Source organism: Manis javanica, chromosome 2, assembly GCF_040802235.1.
Source record: "Manis javanica isolate MJ-LG chromosome 2, MJ_LKY, whole genome shotgun sequence".
Taxonomy (NCBI): Eukaryota; Metazoa; Chordata; class Mammalia; order Pholidota; family Manidae; genus Manis; species Manis javanica.
In genome coordinates, this window is record NC_133157.1 from 171,385,089 (window position 1) to 171,408,698 (window position 23,610).

Consider the following 23,610-nt stretch of genomic DNA (forward strand, 5'->3'; position numbering starts at 1 on the left):
TCCCTGAACAGAGAGGGAGGTCAGGTGCAATTTTTAGCTGGGCTGACTAGAGACCCATTGTTTGTCCCTCTTTGGCTAATGATGGCCACGGGCCTTGGATGCAGAGCAGACATGGCTTATAGTCAGAGAGGAAGGAGCCCAAGCTTTGATTCCACACTTTAGTAGGCAGAAGGAACTATTTACTTAACAGGGAACATTTTTAAGGTACCATTTATTAAGGGCCCAGTATGTCTCAAATGCTATGCTAAAATCTATATGCATTAATTCTCACAATAACCAAATTAGACATTAAGATCTGTGTTCTGCCTAAGAAATTGAGGCTTCACAAGGTGAAGACACTTCCTCAGGGTTACAAAGCATGGTTACATTCCATAAGCCTAGGTTTTAAACCTAGGTCTCACTCCAAGGCTTAGACCCTTATCAACAAATGCCCACTGACCTCCATTGATTCCATTTTCTGGAGGATTGAATTAGTTTGATCTGGTCTGTCTCAAAATGACCAGTAGTCAGGCTGGATCCCCAGGCCTACTCCATTCCAGACTTAATAGTCTCAGGTTGGCCAGAAGCTCACGGAGTGAGAGTAGCAGATACTTTTTGCCAGATAATTTGTCTCCTAAAATATGATACTTTCTTAAAAAGTAACTTTGAATCAAGCTACTGTATTAACTAACATATTTGAAAAATAAAAAAACAACCCCCTTTCATTACATGAAAACATGATGTTTTATCATTCCTGTGGGAAGGTAGTTCATTTTATGTTTCTAGACACAAAATTACTTTGAACCCTAACTATTATGACCCTTTATTCCATTATATACATTGGGTGTGCTTGTATACTTCCATAAGCAGAAAACTATACAGAGAGAGGATGTAAAATTTATCAGCACCTTTGGTTGTGTCCTAACACCCCACCCATTTACTTTTTCCTTCTTTTTCTGTTTACAAACTTTGCCTCTTTGAGCTTAATATCTATACTAAATCCAAGATGACTCATTTTGTACTCACTTCACTTTGACCTATAGTGTTCACCCCATATACTTTTTCAGGATTGTAATCTTTGGACTACTTTTGCATACCAATGAGTTTTCAATCCATACAGTTTGTTGTTCTAAATAAATAGTTATAAACCAACAGTTCATTTCTTAAGGCCAGAAAATATGTCAGCACATGGAAGAAGGCTTTTTGTTTTTTCTGATAGAATATTCTAAATAAATCCATATATACTTGAAACTGAATCAGGAAAAATGAGGCTGATGGAAAAAAATCTTAATGCAAAAGTACATAAATAATTTTTTTTTAAATTTCAAAAAAATGAAATATTTTATTATTAACATAAAACAGTTCTCGTAGAAGTATAGAAAACTGGAATGTTGCTATGAACATAGCTAAGAAAATTTGATTATAAGCAAGACATTTCTGGCAAAAATAAAAGACACTATTGATAAAAACAAGAATATACATACAACAGTGAGCCACAGACTCTTTGCTTTTTAATTAGCAGAAGCAGGAAATACAGATATTTATCTCATGGTATTTACAAAAGCATTTTGCAGCATTACTGTCTAACTGAAAAGGGAGAACTGAGCTAATTACTATTCTGATTGTTGTAGGAGATTTCAGTGGGCATATTCTACATAGAAAATAGGCCTAAAGAAAGAGTAATAACAAAATACATAAGGATTTCTAGGCCATTTCAAAATAATTACTCTCTTAGTAATTGATGTCCATATAGCTATTATTTTCAGCTCAGAAATTCCAGCAGAACCACTGTCCAATGGAGCCATGGTGGGAATTTTCACTGTAATATTTGTAATTTATTTCTGTTGGACCTGGATATTCAGCCCATTAACTATATGGCTATCTGATATATCAGGTTTCTCCACATTGTGATTCAGTAAACTTCCCTCTTCAGAATTCTTTGATGTGTATTGTTTTTTCAAGTCCTTCTCTGAAATTTTTATATATTGACAAATGGCAGTTTTTAGGATTAAGTTTCAACATTAACCTAAACTAAGGTGTTTAGGAGCTGTACGACATGCTAGAATGTTCACATTACAACGAATGTGGTATTAGAAGCAAATCTAATTTTTTTTTTTTGAGAGGGCATCTCTCATATTTATTGATCAAATGGTTGTTAACAACAATAAAATTCTGTATAGGGGAGTCAGTCCTCAATGCACAATCATTAATCCATCTCAAGCCTAATTCTCGTCAGTCTCCAATCTTCTAAAGCACAACAAACAAGTTCTTACATGGTGAACAAATTCTTACATAGTGAATAAGTTCTTACATGGTGAACAGTACAAGGGCAGTCATCACAGAAACTTTCGGTTTTGATCACGCATTATGAACTATAAACAATCAGGTCAAATCTGAATATTCGTTTGATTTTTATACTTGATTTATATGTGGATCCCACATTTCTCCCTTTATTATTATTATTATTTTTATTTTTAATAAAATGCTGAAGTGGTAGGTAGATGCAAGATAAAGGTAGAAAACATAGTTTAGTGTTGTAAGAGAGCAATTGTAGATGATCAGGTGTGTGCCTGTAGACTATGTGTTAATTCAAGCTAGACATGGGCATTAAAACATCCACGGATGCAGAAGATTTCTCTCAAAACTGGGGGTGAGGTTCTAAGCCTCAACTCTGTTGATCCCCAATTTCTCACCTGATGGCCCCCCTGCAACTGTGCCTGTCTTAGGTTGTTCCTCCTTTGAGGAATCTTACCCGTCTCTGGCTAACCAGTCATCTTCCGGGGCCGTACAGGGAGACGTAAAGTTGGTAAGTGAGAGAGAAGCCATATTGTTTGAAAAGGTTAGCTTTTTACTTCTTTGCAGATTTCTGCCCTGTGGTTTCTATGCCCAGCATTTGTCTTGAGGTATCTTCACCACTTGGAGGAATTATGATACTCAGTAAATTCGATATGAGGCACGAATTCTATTTAAGGTTGTAATTAGGAAGGAAGAAGAAAAGCTATAGAGGTAGCAGACGGAAGAAAACATGGGAGGATTGATTATTTCTTTGACATATCTTCTTGTAGAGTAACAAGCATGTATAGGTTTTAAACTACTAATTAAATTACACATACACATTAACATAATAGGAATACAGTTACATAACCAAAGCAGATCTATAATTACCAGCCATCTCCAGTGAAGCCAAGAAAACCAGTTAGGCACCCTAGGCATTTGTGAAAATTTGTCTATGATATGATGGATATTGTCCAACTGTACTTGAACAGTCTGAGAGAAATCAGACAAATTAAAACAACCCATTCCTGGGAACTGTTCACATCCCATATCTTCTTTTAACAGTAGATAGTCTGTAGTCGTAAGATTTTGGAGCGCTACAACTTGCACTTCTCCTAATTCTTGGTTGAGTTCCAACAGTATAGATCCAGTCAAATTTGTTGTTTTAATGAAAGCACAGGCCAGCTTAGATATCTCCTTCTTCATTCCGATGGCAAGTCCAGGATTCGGTGGGATGGATGCAGCTACAACTGCAGCAACGCCTGGATCTTTGTTGAGGTTTTTTGATGATCATCTTCTGGTATGACTCTTCAGAGAGTGCTGATGTTGGAAGTTCTTCTTCATATCGTATCTTAGTTCATTTACTGGGTAGCCAAATTAGGCTTTGATCCTCTGTATAAACACACACGGACCCTTTGCCCTCACTTTGATATGCCCTTTCTACCATTGTGTAGAACTCATTGGAGGTCAGCACACAGGAACTGCTCTGTTAGTCCATTTTTGGGTTCTGTAATTCCGCTGCTGTTTTGTTCCTTCAGTTTTTCCTTTGTTCTTATACTCCACAGATGAGTGAAATAATTTGGTATTTCTCTTTCTCCACTTGGCTTATTTCACTGAGCATAATACCCTCTAGCACCATCCATGTTGCTGTAAATGGTAGGATTTTCCCTCTTCTTATGGCTGAGTAGTATTCCATTGTGTATATGTACCACATCTTCTTTATCCATTCATCTACAGATGGACATTTAGGTTGCTTCCAATTCCTGGCTATTGTAAATAGTGCTGCGATAAACATAGGGGTGCATTTGTCTTTCTCAAACTTGATTGCTGTGTTCTTAGGGTAAATTCCTAGGAGTGGAATTCCTGGGTCAAATGGTAGGTCTTTTTTGAGCATTTTGATGAACCTCCATACTGCTTTCCACAATGGTTGAACTAATTTACATTCCCACCAGCAGTGTAGGAGGGTTCCCCTTTCTCCACAGCCTTGCCAACATTTGTTGTTGTTTGTCTTTTGGATGGCAGACATCCTTACTGGTGTGAGGTGATATCTCATTGTAGTTTTAATTTGCATTTCTCTGATAATTAGCGATGTGGAGCATCTTTTCATGTGTGTGTTGGCCATCTGTATTTCTTTTTTGGAGAACTGTCTGTTCAGTTCCTCTGCCCATTTTTTAATGGGATTATTTGTTTTTTGTTTGTTGAGGTGTTTGAGCTCTTTATATATTTTGGATGTCAAGCCTTTATCGGATCTGTCATTTTCAAATATATTCTCCCATAATGTAGGGTTCTTTTTTGTTCTATTGCTGATGTCTTTTGCTGTACAGAAGCTTTTCAACTTAATATAGTCCCACTTGTTCATTTTTGCTGTTGTTTTCCTTGCTCGGGGAGATATGTTCAAGAAGAGGTCACTCATGTTTATATTAAGAGGTTTTTGCCTATGTTTTTTCTAAGAGTTTTATGGTTTCATGACTTACATTCAGGTCTTTGATCCATTTAGAATTTACTTTTGTGTATGGGGTTAGGCAATGGTCCAGTTTCATTCTCCTATATATAGCTGTCCAGTTTTGCCAGCACCATCTGTTGAAGAGACTGTCATTTCGCCATTGTATGTCCATGGCTCCTTTATCAAATATTAATTGATCATATATGTTTGGGTTAATTTCTGGAGTCTCTAATCTGTTCCACTAGTCTGTGGCTCTGTTCTTGTGCCAGTACCAAATTGTCTTGATTACTATGGCTTTGTAGTAGAGCTTGAAGTTGGGGAGTGAGATCCCCCCTACTTTATTCTTCTTTTTCAGGATTGCTTTGGCTATTCGGGGTCTTTGGTGTTTCCATATGAATTTTTGAATTATTTGCTCCAGTTCATTGAAGAATGTTGCTGGTAGTTTCATAGGGATTGCATCAAATCTGTATATTGCTTTGGGCAGATGGCCATATTGACTATATTAATTCTTCCTAGCCATGAGCATGGGATGAGTTTCCATTTATTAGTGTCCCCTTTAATTTCTCTTAAGAGTGACTTGTAGTTTTCAGGGTATAGGTCTTTCACTTCTTTGGTTAGGTTTATTCCTAGGTATTTTATTCTTTTTGATGCAATTGTGAGTGGAATGGATTTCCTGATTTCTCTTTCTATTGTTTCATTGTTAGTGTATAGGAAAGCCACAGATTTCTGTGTGTTAATTTTGTATCCTGCAATTTTGCTGTATTCCGATATCAGTTCTAGTAGTTTTGGGGTGGAGTCTTTAGGGTTTTTTATGTACAGTATCATATCATCTGCAAATAGTGACAGTTTAACTTCTTCTTTACCAATCTGGATTCCTTGTATTTCTTTGTTTTGTCTGATTGCTGTGGTTAGAACCTCTAGTACTATGTTAAATAACAATGGGGAGAGTGGGCATCCCTGTCTAGTTCCCGATCTCAGAGGAAATGCTTTCAGCTTCTTGCTGTTCAGTGTGATGTTGGCTGTGGGTTTATCATATATGGCCTTTATTATGTTGAGGTACTTGCCCTCTATTCTCATTTTGCTGAGAGTTTTTATCATGAATGGATGTTGAATTTTGTCAAATGCTTTTTCAGCATCTATGGAGATGATCATGTGGTTTTTGTCTTTCTTTTTGTTGATGTGGTGGATGATGTTGATGGATTTTCAAATGTTGTATCATCCTTGCATCCCTGGGATGAATCCCACTTGGTCATGGTGTATGATCGTTTTGATATACTGTTGAATTCTGTTTGCTAATATTTTATTGAGTATATTTGCATCTACATTCATCAGGGATATTGGTCTGTAATTTTCTTTTTTGGTGGGGTCTTTGCCTGGTTTTGGTATTAGGGTGATATTGGCTTCATAGAATGAGTTTGTGAGTATTCCCTCCTCTTCTATTTTTTGGAACACTTTAAGGAGAATGGGTATTATGTCTTCTCTGTGTGTCTGATAAAATTCCGAGGTAAATCCATCTGACCTGGGGGTTTTGTTCTTGGGTAGTTTTTTCATTACTGTTTCAATTTCTTTGCTCGTAATTGGTTTGTTTAACTTTTGAATTTCTTTCTTGGTCAGTCTTGGGAGGTTGTATTTTTCTAGGAAGTTGTCCATTTCTTCTAGGTTTTCCAGCTTGTTGGCATATAGCTTTTCATAGTAGTCTTTAATAATTCTTTGTATTTCTGTGAAGTCTGTTGTGATTTTTCCATTCTCATTTCTGACTTTGTTGATTTGTGTTGATTCTCTTTTTCTCTTAATAAGTTTGGCTAGAGGCTTATCTATTTTGTTTATTTTTTCAAAGAACCAGCTCTTGGTTTTGTTGATTTTTGCTATTGTTCTATTCTTCTCAATTTTGTTTATTTCTTCTCTGATCTTTATTATGTCCCTCCTTCTGCTGACTTTAGTCCTCATTTGTTCTTCTTTTTCCAGTTTTGATAATTGTGATGTTAGACTATTCATTTGGGATTGTTCTTCTTTCTTCAACTGTGCCTGGATCGCTATATACTTTCCTCTTAAGACTGCTTTCGCTGCGTCCCACAGAAGTTGGGGCTTAGTGTTGTTGTTGTCATTTGTTTCTATGTATTCTTTGATCTCTATTTTGATTTGTTCATTGATCCATTGATTATTTAGTAGCATGTTGTTAAGCCTCCATGTGTTTGTGAGCCTTTTTGTTTTCTTTGTAGAATTTATTTCTAGTTTTATACCTTTGTGGTCTGAAAAATTGGTTGGTAGAATTTCAGTATTTTGGAATTTACTGAGGCTCTTTTTGTGGCCTAGTATGTAGTCTATTCTGGAGAATGTTCCATGTGCACTTGAGAAGAATGTGTATCCTGTTGCTTTTGGATGTAGAGTTCTATAGATGTCTATTATGTCCATCTGTTCTAGTGTGTTGTTCAGTGCCTGTGTGTCCTTACTTATTTTCTGCCAAGTGGATCTATCCTTTGGGGTGAGTGGTGTGTTGAAGTCTCCTAAAATGAATGCATTGCAGTCTATTTCCCCTTTAGTTCTGTTAGTATTTGTTTCACATATGCTGGTGGTCCTGTGTTGGGTACATATATACTTAGAATGCTTATATCCTCTTGTTGGACAGAGCCGTTTATCATTATGTAGTGTCCTTCTTTATCTCTTGTTACTTTCTGTTTTGAAGTCAATTTTGTCTGATATTAGTACTGCAACCCCTGCTTTCTTCTTGCTGTTTTTTGCCTGAAATATGTTTTTCCATCCCTTTGACTTTTAGTCTGTGCATGTCTTTGGGTTTGAGGTGAGTTTCTTGTAAGCAGCATATAGATGGGTCTTGCTTTTTTATCCATTCTATTACTCTGTGTCTTTTGATTGGTGCATTAAGTCCATTTACATTTAGGTTGACTATTGAGAGATATGTACTTATTGTCATTGCAGGCTTCAGATTCGTGGTTACCAAAGGTTCAAGGTTAGCCTCTTTAGTATCTTACTGCCTAACTTAGTTCGCTTATTGAGCTGTTATATACACTGTCTGGAGATTCTTTTCTTCTCTCCCTTCTTATTCTTCCTCCTCCCTTCTTCATATGTTGTGTGTTTTGTTCTGTGCTCTTTTTAGGAATGCTCCCATCTAGAGCAGTCCCTGTAAGATGCCCTGTAGAAGTGGTTTGTGGGAAGCAAATTCCCTCAGCTTTTGCTTGTCTGGGAATTGTTTAATCCTGCCATCATATTTAAATGATAGTCGTGCTGGATACAGTATCCTTGGTTCAAGGCCCTTCTGTTTCATTGCATTAAGTGTATCATGCCATTCTCTTCTGGCCTGTAGGGTTTCTGTCGAGAAGTCTGATGTTAGCCTGATGGGTTTTCCTTTATAGGTGACCTTTTTCTCTCTAGCTGCCTTTAAAACTCTTTCCTTGTCCTTGATCCTTGCCATTTTAATTATTATGTGTCTTGGTGTTCTCTTCCTTGTATCCTTTCTGTTGGGGGTTCTGTGTATTTCCGTTCAATTATTTCCTCCCCCAGTTTGGGGAAGTTTTCAGCAATTATTTCTTCAAAGAGACTTTCTATCCCTTTTCCTCTTTCTTCTTCTTCTGGTAACCCTATAATATGAATATTATTCCTTTTGGATTGGTCACATTGTTTTCTTTGTAGAATTTATTTCTAGTTTTATACCTTTGTGGTCTGAAAAATTGGTTGGTAGAATTTCAGTATTTTGGAATTTACTGAGGCTCTTTTTGTGGCCTAGTGTTGTTTCGTTCCTGGAGATCTTTTTATCTCTCTCGATGTCAGCTTCTATACGTTCCTGTTCTCTGATTTCTATTCCTTCAATGGCCTCTTGCATCTTATCCATTCTGCTTATAAATCCTTCCAGGGTTTGTTTCACTTCTGTGATCTCCTTCCTGACATCTGTGATCTCCCTCCGGACTTCATCCCATTGCTTTTGCATTTTTCTCTGCATCTCATCCCATTGCTCTTGCATTTTTCTCTGCATCTCTGTCAGCATGTTCATGATTTTTATTTTGAATTCTTTTTCAGGAAGACTGGTTAGGTGCGTCTCCTTCTCAGGTGTTGTCTCTGTGATCTTTGTCTGCCTGTAGTTTTGCCTTTTCATGGTGATAGTGATAGTTTGCAGAGTGACAGCTGGAAGAGCTTTCCTTCTTGTTGGTTTGTGGCCTTCCTCTCCTGGGAGAATAGCGACCTCTAGTGGCTTGTGCTGGGCAGCTGTGCGCAGACAGGGCTTCTGCTTCCTGCCTGGCTGTTATGGAGTTTATCTCCTCTGTTGCTGTGGGCGTGGCCTGGCTCCAGCTGCTACTCCAAAATGGTGGAGCCCCATTGGAGGGGGAGCGGCCAGTAGGCTATTTATCTCCATAAGGGGTCTCTGTGCTCCCTGTTGCCCAGGGAGTTAGAGTGCCCAGAGATCCCCAGATTCCCTACCTCTGGACTAAGTGTCCTGCCCTGCCCCTTTAAGACTTCCAAAAAGCACTCTCCAAACCAAAACAACAACAGCAAGAACAAAAGAAAAAAAAAAAAAGAAAAACGCATGATTTTCTTTGTCCTCAGGTGCCGGTCTCAGGCACCCGCTCACTGGTCTTGCTTCCCTGTTTACCTAGTATTAGTGTCCCTGTCCCTTTAAGACTTCCAAAAAACACTCACCAAAAAAAAAAAGGCTACTCCCGTTTCTTTGTTCTCCGGTGTCAGGCACCTGCTCACCGGTCCTGCTACCCTGTTTCCCTAGTATCCAGGACCCCAAGCATGCACTGTGTCTGCGCTCTGGTCTGGATGGCTGGGGCTGGGTGTTCAGCAGTCCTGGGCTTCTTCTCCCTCCCTGCTGACTCCTCTCCACCCACCGGTAGCTGGGGGCAGGGCGCTCAGGTTCCGCCGGGCCGGGGCTTGTATCTTACCCCCTTCATGAGGCGCTGGGTTCTTGCGGGTGTGGATGTGGTCTGGATGTTGTCCTGTGTCCTCTGGTCTCTCTTTTAGGAAGAGTTGTCTTTGTTATATTTTCATAGATAAATGTGATTTTGGGAGGAGATTTCTGCTGCTCTACTCACTCCGCCATCTTGGCTCTGCCTCTCTACATACATAATTTTATGTAACATTAAGATGTACTAAGTTATATGTCAATTATATCTTAATAAGACTGGGAAAAATAAAAATGAAAAAAATGTTAACATTTCAAATAGAGATTTTTAAATGTTGAAAGAATGATGTACAGAAGGTTTAATTTTAATAATTACATTGGTTTAATATGCCAATTTGATGAAAATATCCTAATGGGCTTAAAGGAAAAAAAAGAAAGACTTCTTCTTTTACCTTATGAAATGAATTTCAGAGGCCAATTATTAACAGAACAAGTTTTAAAGATAAAATGTTGATTTTATCCTAAGGAGATCCCCTCTTAAACTATATGACACAATTTTATCTCTTGACCTTCACAATAAGTAAAATTCTTGCAACAAAGAAGCATAAAGAAATATCAAGTGTACTGAAAGATTTACTATTTTTATTGAGGAAAAGTATTTCACAGTACACTTAGGCTAGTGGGTGGTGGAGTAGGCTAGAAAAGACTTGTTTGAATACTTTCCATCTTTTCAGGTTTTTAAAATAATGACCCAATTCAATCCTCACACCAGACCTGGGGCTTAGGGTAGTCTCACTCCACTTTTAAGAAGGAGTAACTAAGGCTCAGAAATTTAAGGAAAAGTGCCAGGATTTGACTCTCTTTTCTGGTTACCCCCAAATCCCATAATTCTCTATTCTACGGCACTACCACCTTTTTTTAAAAAAATTTTTTATTAAGGTACAATTGATATACACTCTTATGAAGGTTTCACATGAAAAAACAATGTGGTTACTACATTTACCCTTATTATCAAGTCCCCACCCATACCGCAATGCAATTACTGTCCATCAGTGCAGCACCATCTTTTAACAGGCTCTTTATAACTTGTTTGCTTTAAAGTTAGTTAATAGTTTATTACATTTATTTATTAACAACAATTAACCTTGCTGAAGATTTTTTAGTGCCTTAAGCTGTTTCTCAAAAAAATAGCAACATTTCCTTGTAAACAAAACTTAAAAACCATCTTTAGCCAATTTTAAATTATATTTAAAAACCTTAGCATTTCCTATTTGAACTTTTTCTTCTGTTTCTTAAATGAATATTTTCCTCTCATTCCTACTTTAATATTTTAAAATTTAAAACATGAACTCTTAGGCAAATAAATTATGAGTTTCAAATTTAAATTTGTAATTAAAAAATAATTCTTTCGTGTAGAAGGCAGTATAAGTGTGAATGAGGGCTGTGCCTACTAATGGTAGAGATCTGTGAAATGACTCTGAAAAGAAATTCCAAAAGGAAACAGTTGTTCTACAATGCTCAGAGTTCCACCAAGAGAAGTGGTTTCTCTGGGATCTGTATTTTTCCTAAAATCAGGAAATAACTTAGTGAAAATCATCATTTTTAACTATTAAATTTGGCCTGACTCTCACACTACTCCCGGATTTCCCCATCCCTCCAGAAGTGGTAGAGTTTGGTATGGCAAGATAAATCTTATTTCTAGTGGAGAAGTGGGTCATGGAAAATGGTGATACTAACTTGGACATTTCTGGGGTAGACAAATGGAAACTCTGATGACCAATTTAAATGGCAGAATATGGCTTATCGGGATTTTGTTGCTATCATTTCCTCAAATTGGTTTTTCTCCTCACTTGTAACAAGATGTCTTAGCAACTTTATTCTTCCCAGTGGCTGTCTTTGTCTTCATCCATACCTACCTTGTTCCCATTTTAGAACTTTTGCTGGCCCCTCTGTCTGGATTACTTTGTATCCAGATCTCTGCATAGGCGCAAATATCACCTCCTCAGAGAAGACTTTCCTGTCCTCTAAATCTAACACATCTCTCTTTCCAGTCACCAATTATATCATTCTAATTTCTTTCATAGCATTTGTTGCATCCTGAAATCATTTGTCTGCATTCTTAAAGTAATCTGTTTAATTTCTGTAACAGTGTCTATAAAGACACCTTCATATGATAGGTCACTTTAATTTTTTAAATCACTGTGGTCAGTTTACTTATAGCATGCCTGGCAAACAGTGGTAATCAATCAATACTTCAGAAAGAGTGATTAAGTGGTCATTTTTAACTTTACTGTATTTATATAAAAGCTTAAAAGTACAGATTGCTCAGCAGGGACTATGAAACAATATCAACAACAGGGGTGTGTGCCACGCTGATGTCTGGGTATGTGAATGAGTTTTGCTGGAGGAGAACTCACTGTCATATTGGGAACTAAGGAAAATAGCTTTTCTTCTCTCAGCTCTGTTGACAGGAGGAATGAATCGACCCGTCTGTGTCTGTCAGTCATAGCTAGAAGAGTGATAACACTGGTCCTTGTAAGTGTCAAATTTTTTGACACTTTATAAGTGTCAAAACTTAACTCTTCAAATGTGGTTTGAACTTTTGGGATATAAATTTCTAAAACTTGTAACATTTAATGGCTTTTATTACTGAAGTTAAAGAAAAATTTTCAACCTTACATTTCCTGTCTTGGAACATTTTGTTTTTGTCTTTGAATGCAATTTATTAATCCACTAATGAATATTTTTTACTAACAACTAACTCAATTCTACATAGGTAACCATTTTAAACCACATGTAGAGGCATTACCGGTTTCTTATAGTTTCATGCTTTTGAAAACATTAAATTTTAAATGTATCTAGTTGACTGTCATGCTTAATGAAATTACTGGCTGGGAAGATATACTGTGTCATGGAGAATAAGGGCTTGCATGCTTTTAATCTAATGTTAGAAATCTCTTCTATGGGTTGAATGGATATTCTGAGAAGGTTAGTTGTACCATTCTTATATTTATTTTTAAAACTGACAAAATATCATTTGTATCTTACCTGCTGTTAACTGTTTGGAGGAATTGATGAGCCCTTGTATAACAGATAACTTTACTAAGCAATTATTTTTCATATAAAAAGAAAGTAAATGCATAGTGCTTTGTAAATCATAAAACACTGAACAAGATGTAAATAATGAACTTCAACCTCAAAAAAAATGTTTGCTATTAACTCTCAGGTAAATACATGATTAAGTAAAATAAAATAGTTCAAATGATAGCATGTGGCCTGGAATTCAAACAATTGCATAACAGAAATCTGCTTGCCACAGATTAAACTAAATCCCATATGTAAATATGAAAGGAGATAACTTCTCATGGGTAAACATTAAGGGAGTTGAAGGTCTGTCATATCAGTTACCTTGTCAGTGCATCTTGCATGCAGCCTTTGTTGGGGTCCATCTACCTAAAAGTTATTCTAAGATTTAAAAAAATTTCTCTACTGACTCCCCTGATAATTTCGTTAGCTCTCAAACTCTTGGCAAAAACTAGATTTATGAAACACATTTGCAACTGAATGCATCATTTCTCAATCCAGTGTTTCTTAATATATAGTCTGTAGAAACAGGCCTCAGACTTACATGTGTGTGAATTAAAATACATGTGTGTGTGTCTTATCAAATCCCTTACTTTTGCGAAGTGACCTAAACTGATTTGGATGACGAATGAAGAGCAAGCTCTTTTGGGCTGTATTGCTAGGCATTTTAGATGTATCTGGGGTTGTATGAATCTACCTCCATAATCTAATGACCAAAAGATATGTTTCAATGAAAGCAGTTCTCTCACCAAACTTCCCAACTGTTCATTCGTTATTAACAAACAGGCACAAAATAGCCATGTCACTGGTGTGTTTCAGGAAGGCCATTGCCAGTGAGGCTCCCCCACGAGCATGCTGCACGAAGGTCTTCCTCCCAGCAGCCCAAGAAGCTATCAAGATAGGTGGGCTCTGTGGTTGGGTCAGGCGCTGCATCCCCTGGGCCACGTGGGGCCCAGGGACTCTACTCATCCACTCACATCTCTTGTTCATGCCAGAGCTATGGACCCTTAGTAACCCACTACTCTTGATTTATAGTATCATAGATAGAAAATTATTTCTAACCTCTTTTATGGTAATTAACAAGTCTTTCAGTGTTGATTTAGCTGCAAATATGCTAAGTAGTTACCTCTGAAGATACTACGTCCTGATTAAAATGCTGTCAAGCATTTCTTATTGAGCAGTAGCTTATATGAACAAATACACTATTTATACTGAAATATACATATAACACCTATTGAATCAAAATTTCTGTGTGTGAGGCTTGGAAAACTTTATTTTTAACAGGTGATTGTTTTAAAACATATTTGGAAAATTTTACAAACATTTTTTAAAAAACCCTGAATGTCATTTTCCTGACGTGCCTTTCTCCTTTAAAAAGAATACTATTAGGAGCCACTTCAAAAAATACTATTTTACTTAATTAGTCATTTCCACTCTCCCTATTTCTTCAATATTTTAATGCTTTACTAGTACCTAACTCCAGGGAAGAAATTCTTGTTTTAATCCATTTTTTTTACACATTTTGTCCATTGGGTCAATATGCAAAATACAGGTGGTGACATGCTTTACAGGGTTTTCTGAATCAAATGCTCAACTGAGATCCACGATTAAATAAAGACAGATGCAATAACCAAATGCCCCTTAGTAGTGTAAATATCCATTGCTGCACACAAGAGTTTGTCATTTTAATTCACCTTAACTTGTCCTTGTCCTAATACGTCTATGCAATAAAAGTGGCAAGAGTGAACCAGTGGTTTGCAGAATGACTGAGTTCAAGGGCAGAGTGCACAGAAGGACAGCACAGAGATCCTTTTTATTGATCACAGTAGCATGAACAAAGACACCTAATGGGGATGAAGTAATGTCTGCAATGCCCTTACAGTCTCTAAAAACTTCCTTTTACTTCACAGCTATTTTCAGGTGTTAGCATTACTGTAAAATAGTCTATGCTGTCTACTCTAATTTCATTGAGTGATACTATTTCTTTATTGTGAACTGGGTTAATAATAATACCTTAATAATTTTTTTTCCTGTGAGGATTAGAGATAAAAACCAGATAGTAGATGCACAGTAAGAGGTAGCCTTTTTTTAACTGAAGTGTCATTGATATACAGTCATATTGGTTTCAAATACACAACACAGTGGTTTCACAGTTAACCATATTACTAAATCTTCACCCTTTCTAGTGTGGTTACTATCTGTTAACATAAGAAGATGTTCCCAAATCACTGACTATATTCACACTGCACTAACCATCCCTGTGACACACATATTATGACTGAGAATTTTTGTGCCCATTTATCCCCCTCACCCTCCATACCCACCCACCTCAAGCCCTCCCCATGAAACCACTGGTCACTTCTCAGTGCCTATAAGTCTATTGCTATTTTGTTCATTCTATTTTGCTTTGTCTTTATATTTCACAAATAGGTGAAATCATATGGTATTTGTCTTTCTCCACCTGGCTTATTTCATTGAGCATAATACCCTCTAGGTCCATCCATGTTATTGCAAATGACAGGATATCTTTCTTTCTTTATGACTGAATAATATTACACTGTATATATGTACTACATCTTCTTTATCCATTCATCTATTGATGGACACTTAGGTTGCTTCCATATCTTGGCTAAATAATGTGGCAATAAACATAGGAGTGCATATATGTTTTTGAATCAGGGATTTTGTTTTCTTTAGGCAAATTCCTAGAAGTGGAATTACTGGGTTGAATAGTATTTCTATTTTTAGTATTTTGAGGAACTTCCATGCAACTTTCCACAGTTACTGCACCAATTTACAAGCCAACCAACAGTGTAGGAGGGTTCTCTTTCCTGTACATCATTTCCAACAGTTATTTCTTGTCTTTTGAATGGTGGCCATTCTGAGGTGATATCTCTCAGCGTGGCTTTGATCTGTATTTCCCTGATGATTAGTGACATGGGACATCTTTTCATGTGCCTATTGGATAGCTTTTTCTTTTCCCCAGAGTTTACTGCTAATAGTGGAAAACTGCATAGGCTGTGGTGAAATAGGGTGGGAGGGTAAAATACTGCTAAAAGTTGAGGACACAGGGTTACCAGAGCTTCCAAGACTTTGGTTGATGAAATATATTGACTAATCAGCCTTGAAACTATGGAACATAATCCTCCTTAGGGTTTTCTCTAGGAAATGGCTAAGGGATAAATGCAATGCTTACAGGTGCTTTTCCAGGAAGAAATTCCTTATAAAATAGCTCCCTAAAAGGGGGGCTTTTAGTCACTGTACTTTTACTTACATGATATGATCTTATTTATATATTCTATGAAGTCTGTGAGCTGAGCAGAGCAAATACCAGTATCCCCATTTGAAAATGAAGAGGGGGCTTTTACACAGGGGAAAGTTAAGCCAGGTCTCTACAGTCAGATGTAAGTGGTTAAAATCAGAACATCAAGTCTTCAAACTCTGTCAAGCATTCTTTCCATTGCAATAAATTATAAAATCAAATGAACAATGGCTTTTCTTCCATCCCTTTTTACTTCATTATTACAAGAGTTCTGTGGCATGGTGAGCTCCGATCACTGCAGTTGTTTTTTATAGACAGGGCTTGGTTTTACCCCAGGAGGTCCAGGGTTTGACACGGTCCATCATCTCTCCTGAATAAATGGATGCTGTGGTTTTTGCTTCTCCACAGTGTCTGGCCCATGGAGCTCTCGCCCACATGCCTCCTCAGGCTCCAGAGCCCAGAGCCCACCTTTCCTACACTTCTGTGGAGAAACCAAGCTACACGATTTAAATTCCCTGGTTCCAGTGTTGCTGGTGAATGCCTATTTCAACATTTCCATAAAAATCTGCTTTATTTCTCCCACTTGTAGGGGATGAAGGATCAGAGCACAGCAGAGGACATAATAGACCCTCCTCCTTTCTATTTTTAGGGCTGGAATTTTGTTAAAAGGTACATTTATATTAGGCTCCCCACAGTAAGATTTCAGAAAAGATTCCTGTCCTTTTAGCTAAAGGTAAAACAGCATGATTTTAATGAAAGTCCTCCCCGATCCTGTCTCCCTTATACCAAAGATCATATGATTGGGCAGTGATTTTGCTGGTAGAGGCCATCTGTCTTATTCTGAGTTTATTTTTCTCCAAAAAGTTTTTTCAAGTTGCTCCAGGCAAGTGAAAGCTGCCTAAATATACAACTGCCACTGAACTGATCTGTGAGATGGGTTTCGCTATAAGGAAATGAAAAAGTTTAAGGACTTTTAAAAATCCTGACCGAGCGCAGCCCCTTCTGCAATGACTCCAACAGGAAGAGTGCCCAGAGCTGTCTCCTATGGCCTCTTAGGGCTCTTGTAACTTCTGGGACCAGAAAAGTCTGGAGAGGCTGTTAGAGCAACGGTTCTCAACTAGGCCTCAAAATCCCAGGGTCATGAGTGGACAGGCATTAGCGGGAGCCCCTGCTTGCATTCCCTCGCACCTAGTTTATCTGGCCTTGTGGTGGAGTTCCTTAATATGCAGTACTTGGACATTGCAGGAATAGTTCTAAATCCTTTAAGACTTTCCGGACTCTGCCTTTCACCAGTTGGTAAAGTTCCACATAATCTTTGTGCAACAGTCTGAGCATTACAAAACAGGAGGATGACATGCTGGCAAGGACCTTAGTTTTCCATCATCACCCAGGAGGCAGCCGGAACCAGCCTGGTGAGAAAGAACTCCAGGAAAAACACCTCCCTAGGTGCATATCGCTAATGCTTTTAAAATGGAGACCCATGGAATCCGAAAGAGTCCTTAAGGGCCCTAGTGTCTCGGGCTCCAGTTAGAATGAGGCTTGTGAATCTGGACTTCCTAGGACAAACAGGGCTGATTTTATGCAGTGATTTGATCTGGGGAAGATGAATTCCTGGCAATGTGGTCAGTTCCTCCTGTTGGTAATTCCGGGGATGCTAGCTAGCCGGTTTACATTTAATATTCTTGCAATGTGGTCTTTTGCTGCTCTTGTTCCAGGCTCCATGAGTTCTCAGAGAACCCCCTGCAGAGCTGGGCAGGATTCTATTGTGTGTTTGCTTCAAGCTGGCACCAGCTGTTGCTACACTTCGCTCTCCTAGTTTTGCTTTTTGATCATGATTGTGTTTCCACTCCCCCTCCACTTGCCTAGCTCTGATATCACACATATAGTGCCAAATTGTTTGCTGGTAAACATGATATTTATTAGTAAAGTGCAGGGGCTTCTTGTAATGGAGCACTGACTATTAACATAAAGTCACTTCTGGGTGTGGGGCTGACTGTGCTATTTATTTTGGTTACTATAATGTTTTTAAAATAATCATTTTAATTTAAATAAGAGGTGGCAAATGAAACTTTGCCTAAGGAATGAAGAAACCATCTTTTAGCAGAAGCTAGACATAAAAAAGTTTGAAGGAAAGAAAAATAGGGTATCTTTTATTAGATCAAATATTAGCAGCAGTGTTCTGGCATGATGAACATACTTTCTGTATGAGATGAGCATGACATCCACTCAAAAAACAGCCCAGAGGGGAGAGAAATGCCAACGATAATAGATATGACCTTTCAGTGCCTTGGCCATTGGCATTGTGTGAGGGTAATCCTAGATCACCCATTTTTCCATTTGGGTGTAGCTGAGATGGACAGGGCAGGTGTCCTGCCTAAACCAACCTGATTTATGATTTGCTTTTAGTCTCCTTCCTACTTGCCTCTTCAAAAGTGAACTTGAAATCCAGTCCTTTTCACTACCTCTGCAGAGAACCTAGAGGTGAGGACCTCATACATGATTTGTTACTTGTAAGTCTGCTGTTCTACCAGTGCAAAGATTGATGATAAATGGATGCAGCTGAGAGAGTTTAGTACTGCTGTTAAATTCAGTAGGACTGAAACGCAGCGACTGACAGAGGACTTGAATTGTAATGTCTAGTGAAGCTAAATCAAGCACAACTTAATCCCTTCCTCATAATATGAACAAGGAACAAAACAAATGGTGCCATGGCAGTTGGGCACCGGTTGTTGAAATTAGCTATGGATTGCTTTGTAACTCAGTTACTCATATGCTGCCATTGATGTCACCAACCTGCCTCATTAAACATCAGGGCTTCCTCCGACATCATTCAACCCAACTCCAGGGATAGATGGGGAAAGTTTGTAGTGATTTCATTGACCTATGACTTCTTAGGGGATAACATTTGAGCCAGAGAGCCTGAATGTTCAGAGAGAATCACATTCAGCCTTACTACATGTTACAAAGTGGCACTCACAGAATCCTGCCTGTCTTTTTTATTTGTCCTTAGCAGGAAAAGTGCTTAAAGCCAATCTAGCAGAATGCCAGAGTGGACATGTGTGAGCCTGTCTTTTCTAAAAGCTGAACTCTGTATCTAGTGCCCACTTGAATGTCACACCTACACCCGTATGTCTGGCTTCAGTTCTGTGTGGGCTCATCCGAGCAGCCCCAGTGCTTCCCACCTGGACTCTGACCTTGCCTGTGACTTGGGGCTGGCCTTCCATCACGGACACTGGCTGCTGCCCTCCTCAGGGCCCATGCTCTGCTCGGCCCGTCCCTGCTCTCAGCTCAGCCCAGCTTCTAGTCCAGGGCCCCCTTATCTACACTGCTCCACGACCTGCTACAGAACATTGGTTGAGGCTCAGATGACTGCTTGGACCACAGGTTGAGAGTTTCGGCTCAGGGAAAAATACTGTCCAGGAGCCCAAGCAAGAGGAGGTGAAGGCTGCTGGAGTGAGCCGGGCACAAAGCCCGCATGTGTCCTCCAGGGGCCCGACGTGTGGGGGGCATCTGGTCTAAATGTGAAAAAAGTGAAAGTCAGAAGAACGTGAGCCATTCATTATGTGCTACGCTAATAACTAACGAGGCTCTGCACTTGGAACTCAGTGGTCTTGGATAGCATTTACATTTTGAGGTTTTCCACATTGTGAAAAACCACTTGTGGGTATTTTTATTTATAAATTTAGTTTTTTGAATAGGTAATATATTTATGTTTTTAAATACAATGTTATAAAAGGGTATAAAGTAAAAATATCTCCTTCCTGTCCTCTGTCCCAGAAAGAACCAAAGTAATCAATGTCTCTCATGTTCTTCTAGAGAGATTTTGATGTATATACATGGAAATAACTGCATATTGTTTTCTCTTTTTAAAAATGTATGATACACACCCTTTTGACCCCTTTTCCTCTTAACATGTTAGAATTTGGCCATCTCACTATATAAAGGGTTTTTTTGGACTTTATAATATTCTATTGTATCGCTTGTCATTGTTTATTTAGTCATTCCCAGTTGATGGACATTTAGATTACTTCTAGTCATTATAAACAATGTTGACATTAATGGCATATTTCATTGGACACTAAGAGAAGCACTACTGGATATAAATGAAAAAGAGTCTGGTATAAACACCTGATAAATGTATAGGTATTTGTTTCTTTTAATGGCCTTTCACATACATTATACAAAGATTCAAGTAAAACCTTAGATGGAGGCAAATGTGACATATACATTTTTTTTGAAGGGGAAAAATGCACATAGGAGAGGTGATGATGGCAGCTTACTTTTTTCTCTTTTTCAAACAATAGAGGTGAGGTTGATATACAATATTATATAGGTTTCAGGTGTACAACATAGTGATTCAACAGTTATGTACATTATGAAATGCTCCCCACAGTAAGTTACACCAGTAAGTGTAACGAAGATGTTACAGTATTATTGAGTATATTCCCTGTGCTGAACTTTTATCCCTGTGACTTGTTTCTTTGGTAACTGGAAGTTTGTACCCACTTATCCCCTTCATCTATTTCATCCATTCCCCCCCATGGCAACCAGTTTGTTCTTTATATTGTTTCTGTTTAGTTAGTTAATTTGTTTTATTTTTTTAGATTCCAGCTTTTTAACGAGGAGATTGTAAACAAGAAAGTTATCTTTCTGATACACCCAGAATAGCACGTTGAAGTGAAGTCCATTCTTAACTTCCACTAAATATGTTGAGACAAAAATCTTGTTGAGACAATCTTCTGTTTTTAGGTCTCTTTTAAAAGTATATGTTTCCTTACATATACACAAAGTAAAAGTTAGCAAATAGCTTATAGGACAAGGCATGCTTGTATGATATCAAATGCAGTGTCCAGCTAGAGTCACCCGTGGGAGTCACTGAGATGACAGAGAGGAGAGATTTTCTAAGGTGGTGAACACCTTCTGACTTGCTGGCAGTGGGGATGGGGGAGAGACAAGAGAACTCTCAGTGCACTGATGAGTAGCTCTCCAAAGCCCCTTTTCTGTTTGACATGGAGAGAGGTTTGCTCTGAGAATAGGTTTGAGAGCAAGAAATGCAACAGATCAGCTAGATAACTGGTTGCTAAATACAGAAAGCTCATAGCTGCAAATGAAGGGTTAGTAGCCTTCATGTCACTCCGGTGCTGTTTTTCTTTAATGTAAGATTAAGGGTAAATATATTTAAATTAAAAAAAACCTTTGAAGTTTAATGAGAAGGTTACCAAATGCATTTACCTTAAGCACTCATTTCTTTTTAAAGGTTGTTTACATTTTTTTAACCTTTAAATATATATGTACATTTTAGTTATTTGATTAGAAAACATAAAACTAAACTTACTGTGGGAGTAAGTCACATTTATATGGTATATGCAGGTCAAATCTTTTTGCCTCTATTATTGGAAGATCAAGGCCCTCTGCACACCATGACTTGCGTGGCTTCCTTCCCTGGCATTGACTCCTTCTGTTAACTGGTGTAATTCCCATGACAACATGTGGACTTCATTTCATAAATAGTTTGTCACTTGCCTGAAGTCATACTCTGAAGTTTGATATTTTATCCTACATCTTGTGCCTCCAGCTAAAGGTGTCTTTCTATCACATTCAGGAGCGTTAAGATTAAAAATACATTGAATTTTATTGTATAATGTTAATAAGAATAGACTATCAGAAAGAATATGTCTTCTACATGACTGACTCCACTGAAGTTTTTCCTTAGGGTATGGTGGCCTCAGAAGACGTTGTTGTGATGTGCCATGGAGGGCCTGGCCCCCCATTTACTCATGCTAACCCTCTGTTTGTACAATTGGAAACAGATATTTTAGCTCATTGAACCTCAATTTCCTTACCTGAAAAATAGAAATAATATTTACATTAGAGTTGTGAGAATCAGCAATGATGTGTATAATAATGAAGTGCCTGATGGAAGAAAAGCCCTCAGTAAATGATAATTCTCTTATAATAATAATTATTATTATATATGAGAACAGGAGATGAATATGGTTTATTAAATGTTAATTGATGTATAAACACAAGACACTCTTATAATTATATTCTTATATTTCCCAATATTTAATCACAATTTTAGAATATACTTTTAGTAGTTGATTCATTTAGTATATTCACTTTAATGTTAAGTTCTTCTAAGCCATTATTTAAAGAAATTAAAACTTAAAAGATATCTGAAAAATATTGATGCTTAAAAGTGTTTTCCTCTTTTGCATTTTATTTAATTTTAAAATTAAATGTCTTTTTGCAAGAACAAATAATCCAAAACTTCTGTTTGGATCAAATATAGTTAATACTGTGAAATCATGGAATGAAGGTGCTTTATAGAAGGTAAGAAAATAAAGCACATTTAAAATAATCCCCTAAATTCCTCTTTGTACTTGAGAGACAAAGAAAAAAATTCCTTGAGCTTTTAAAACGCTTTTGAACTGTAAAGTCATTCACACCTTTAACTTATTACAGATTCCCAGTTGATTATTTCAAACCCCTGGTGCCACATGTGCTTCAGAATTTAGAATTTTTCAGATCTTAAAAGAGCAACACAATGTATAATTATAGAAGTAATATCCTTAGCGGGGCCTGGAGGAGCATCCTGTAATTTAACACATTATTATTTTTTTGTAGCAAAATGTATGAATAGTCATAGTGAGTGGAATAAATAAGGACTGTAAGTCCTTTCAGTCCAGTTCAGGTTAACTACTGCTCACAAATAAGTTCAGGTCATGTTTGTTTTTGCAGAAAAACTTGTGGATTTCAGAAATTTTGGGGTTTCAGGGCTGGAAGAAAGGCAAACTGGACTTGTATTTCCTTCCCATACGTTGAGTGGGTCAACACAATGGCAATGTGGGTGGTAGGAAGACCATCAGATTTAGACTTTGAGAGTCTGAACACCTGCTCTACCATTTACTCCTTGGATGACATCGTGGAAGTTGCTTGTGCCTCTGTAAACCTGTGGTTTTTTTCCTCATCTGAAAAACTGGGAAAGAGTTCCTACCTTGCAAGATTGTAGTGAAGGTTAATGATAGTATGTTTCACATGTCTGGTACCTGATAACTACACTGCAATTGACAGGTGCTATCATTGTTCAAGGGAGGTGCTGTCTAAATGAAATAGAGTTAAATATTTTCTTCTTTCATGAAGAATTTGAAGGTAGTAGGAGAAAGAGGTAGGAATTTTGTTAGAATCCCAAGAGAGTTCTTTAAGGAAAAAGGGGCACACCTCAAACCTTTCTCTCTGGGATTTAAATTTATTGAAACCTGTTCAGTGAGACAGGGCAGAGCTGAACTAAACTCAGAGTCAGGAAAATGCCAATGAGCCTCTGAAAATGAACCCCCAAAAAGAACCTGCACAATGGACTTGCTCCAAATCCAGCCTGGAGAGAGAAAGGCAAAAGCAGCCTGGACCACCAGGAACCGGACACCAGAAGCTTCCCACTTCAGGCATCTTGTGGCCACAGTTTCAGCCTGTGGACTATGTCAATTCATTTATCAATGATTTCCGAATGTTGAGTAATCATACTTCTATGAAAATATTCAAGAAGCCTATAGACATGGTCCTATTTTCATGGGTATTATAATATATTGGGGACTTACAATAAATAAGCAAACAAGTAAATCACTAAGATCTGTAAATTCTAATGGAGTAAACTTGGTGGGGTATGGTAAGGGCAGGCAAACTGGGAAAGCCCACTGAAAGCAGTGATCTGCAAGC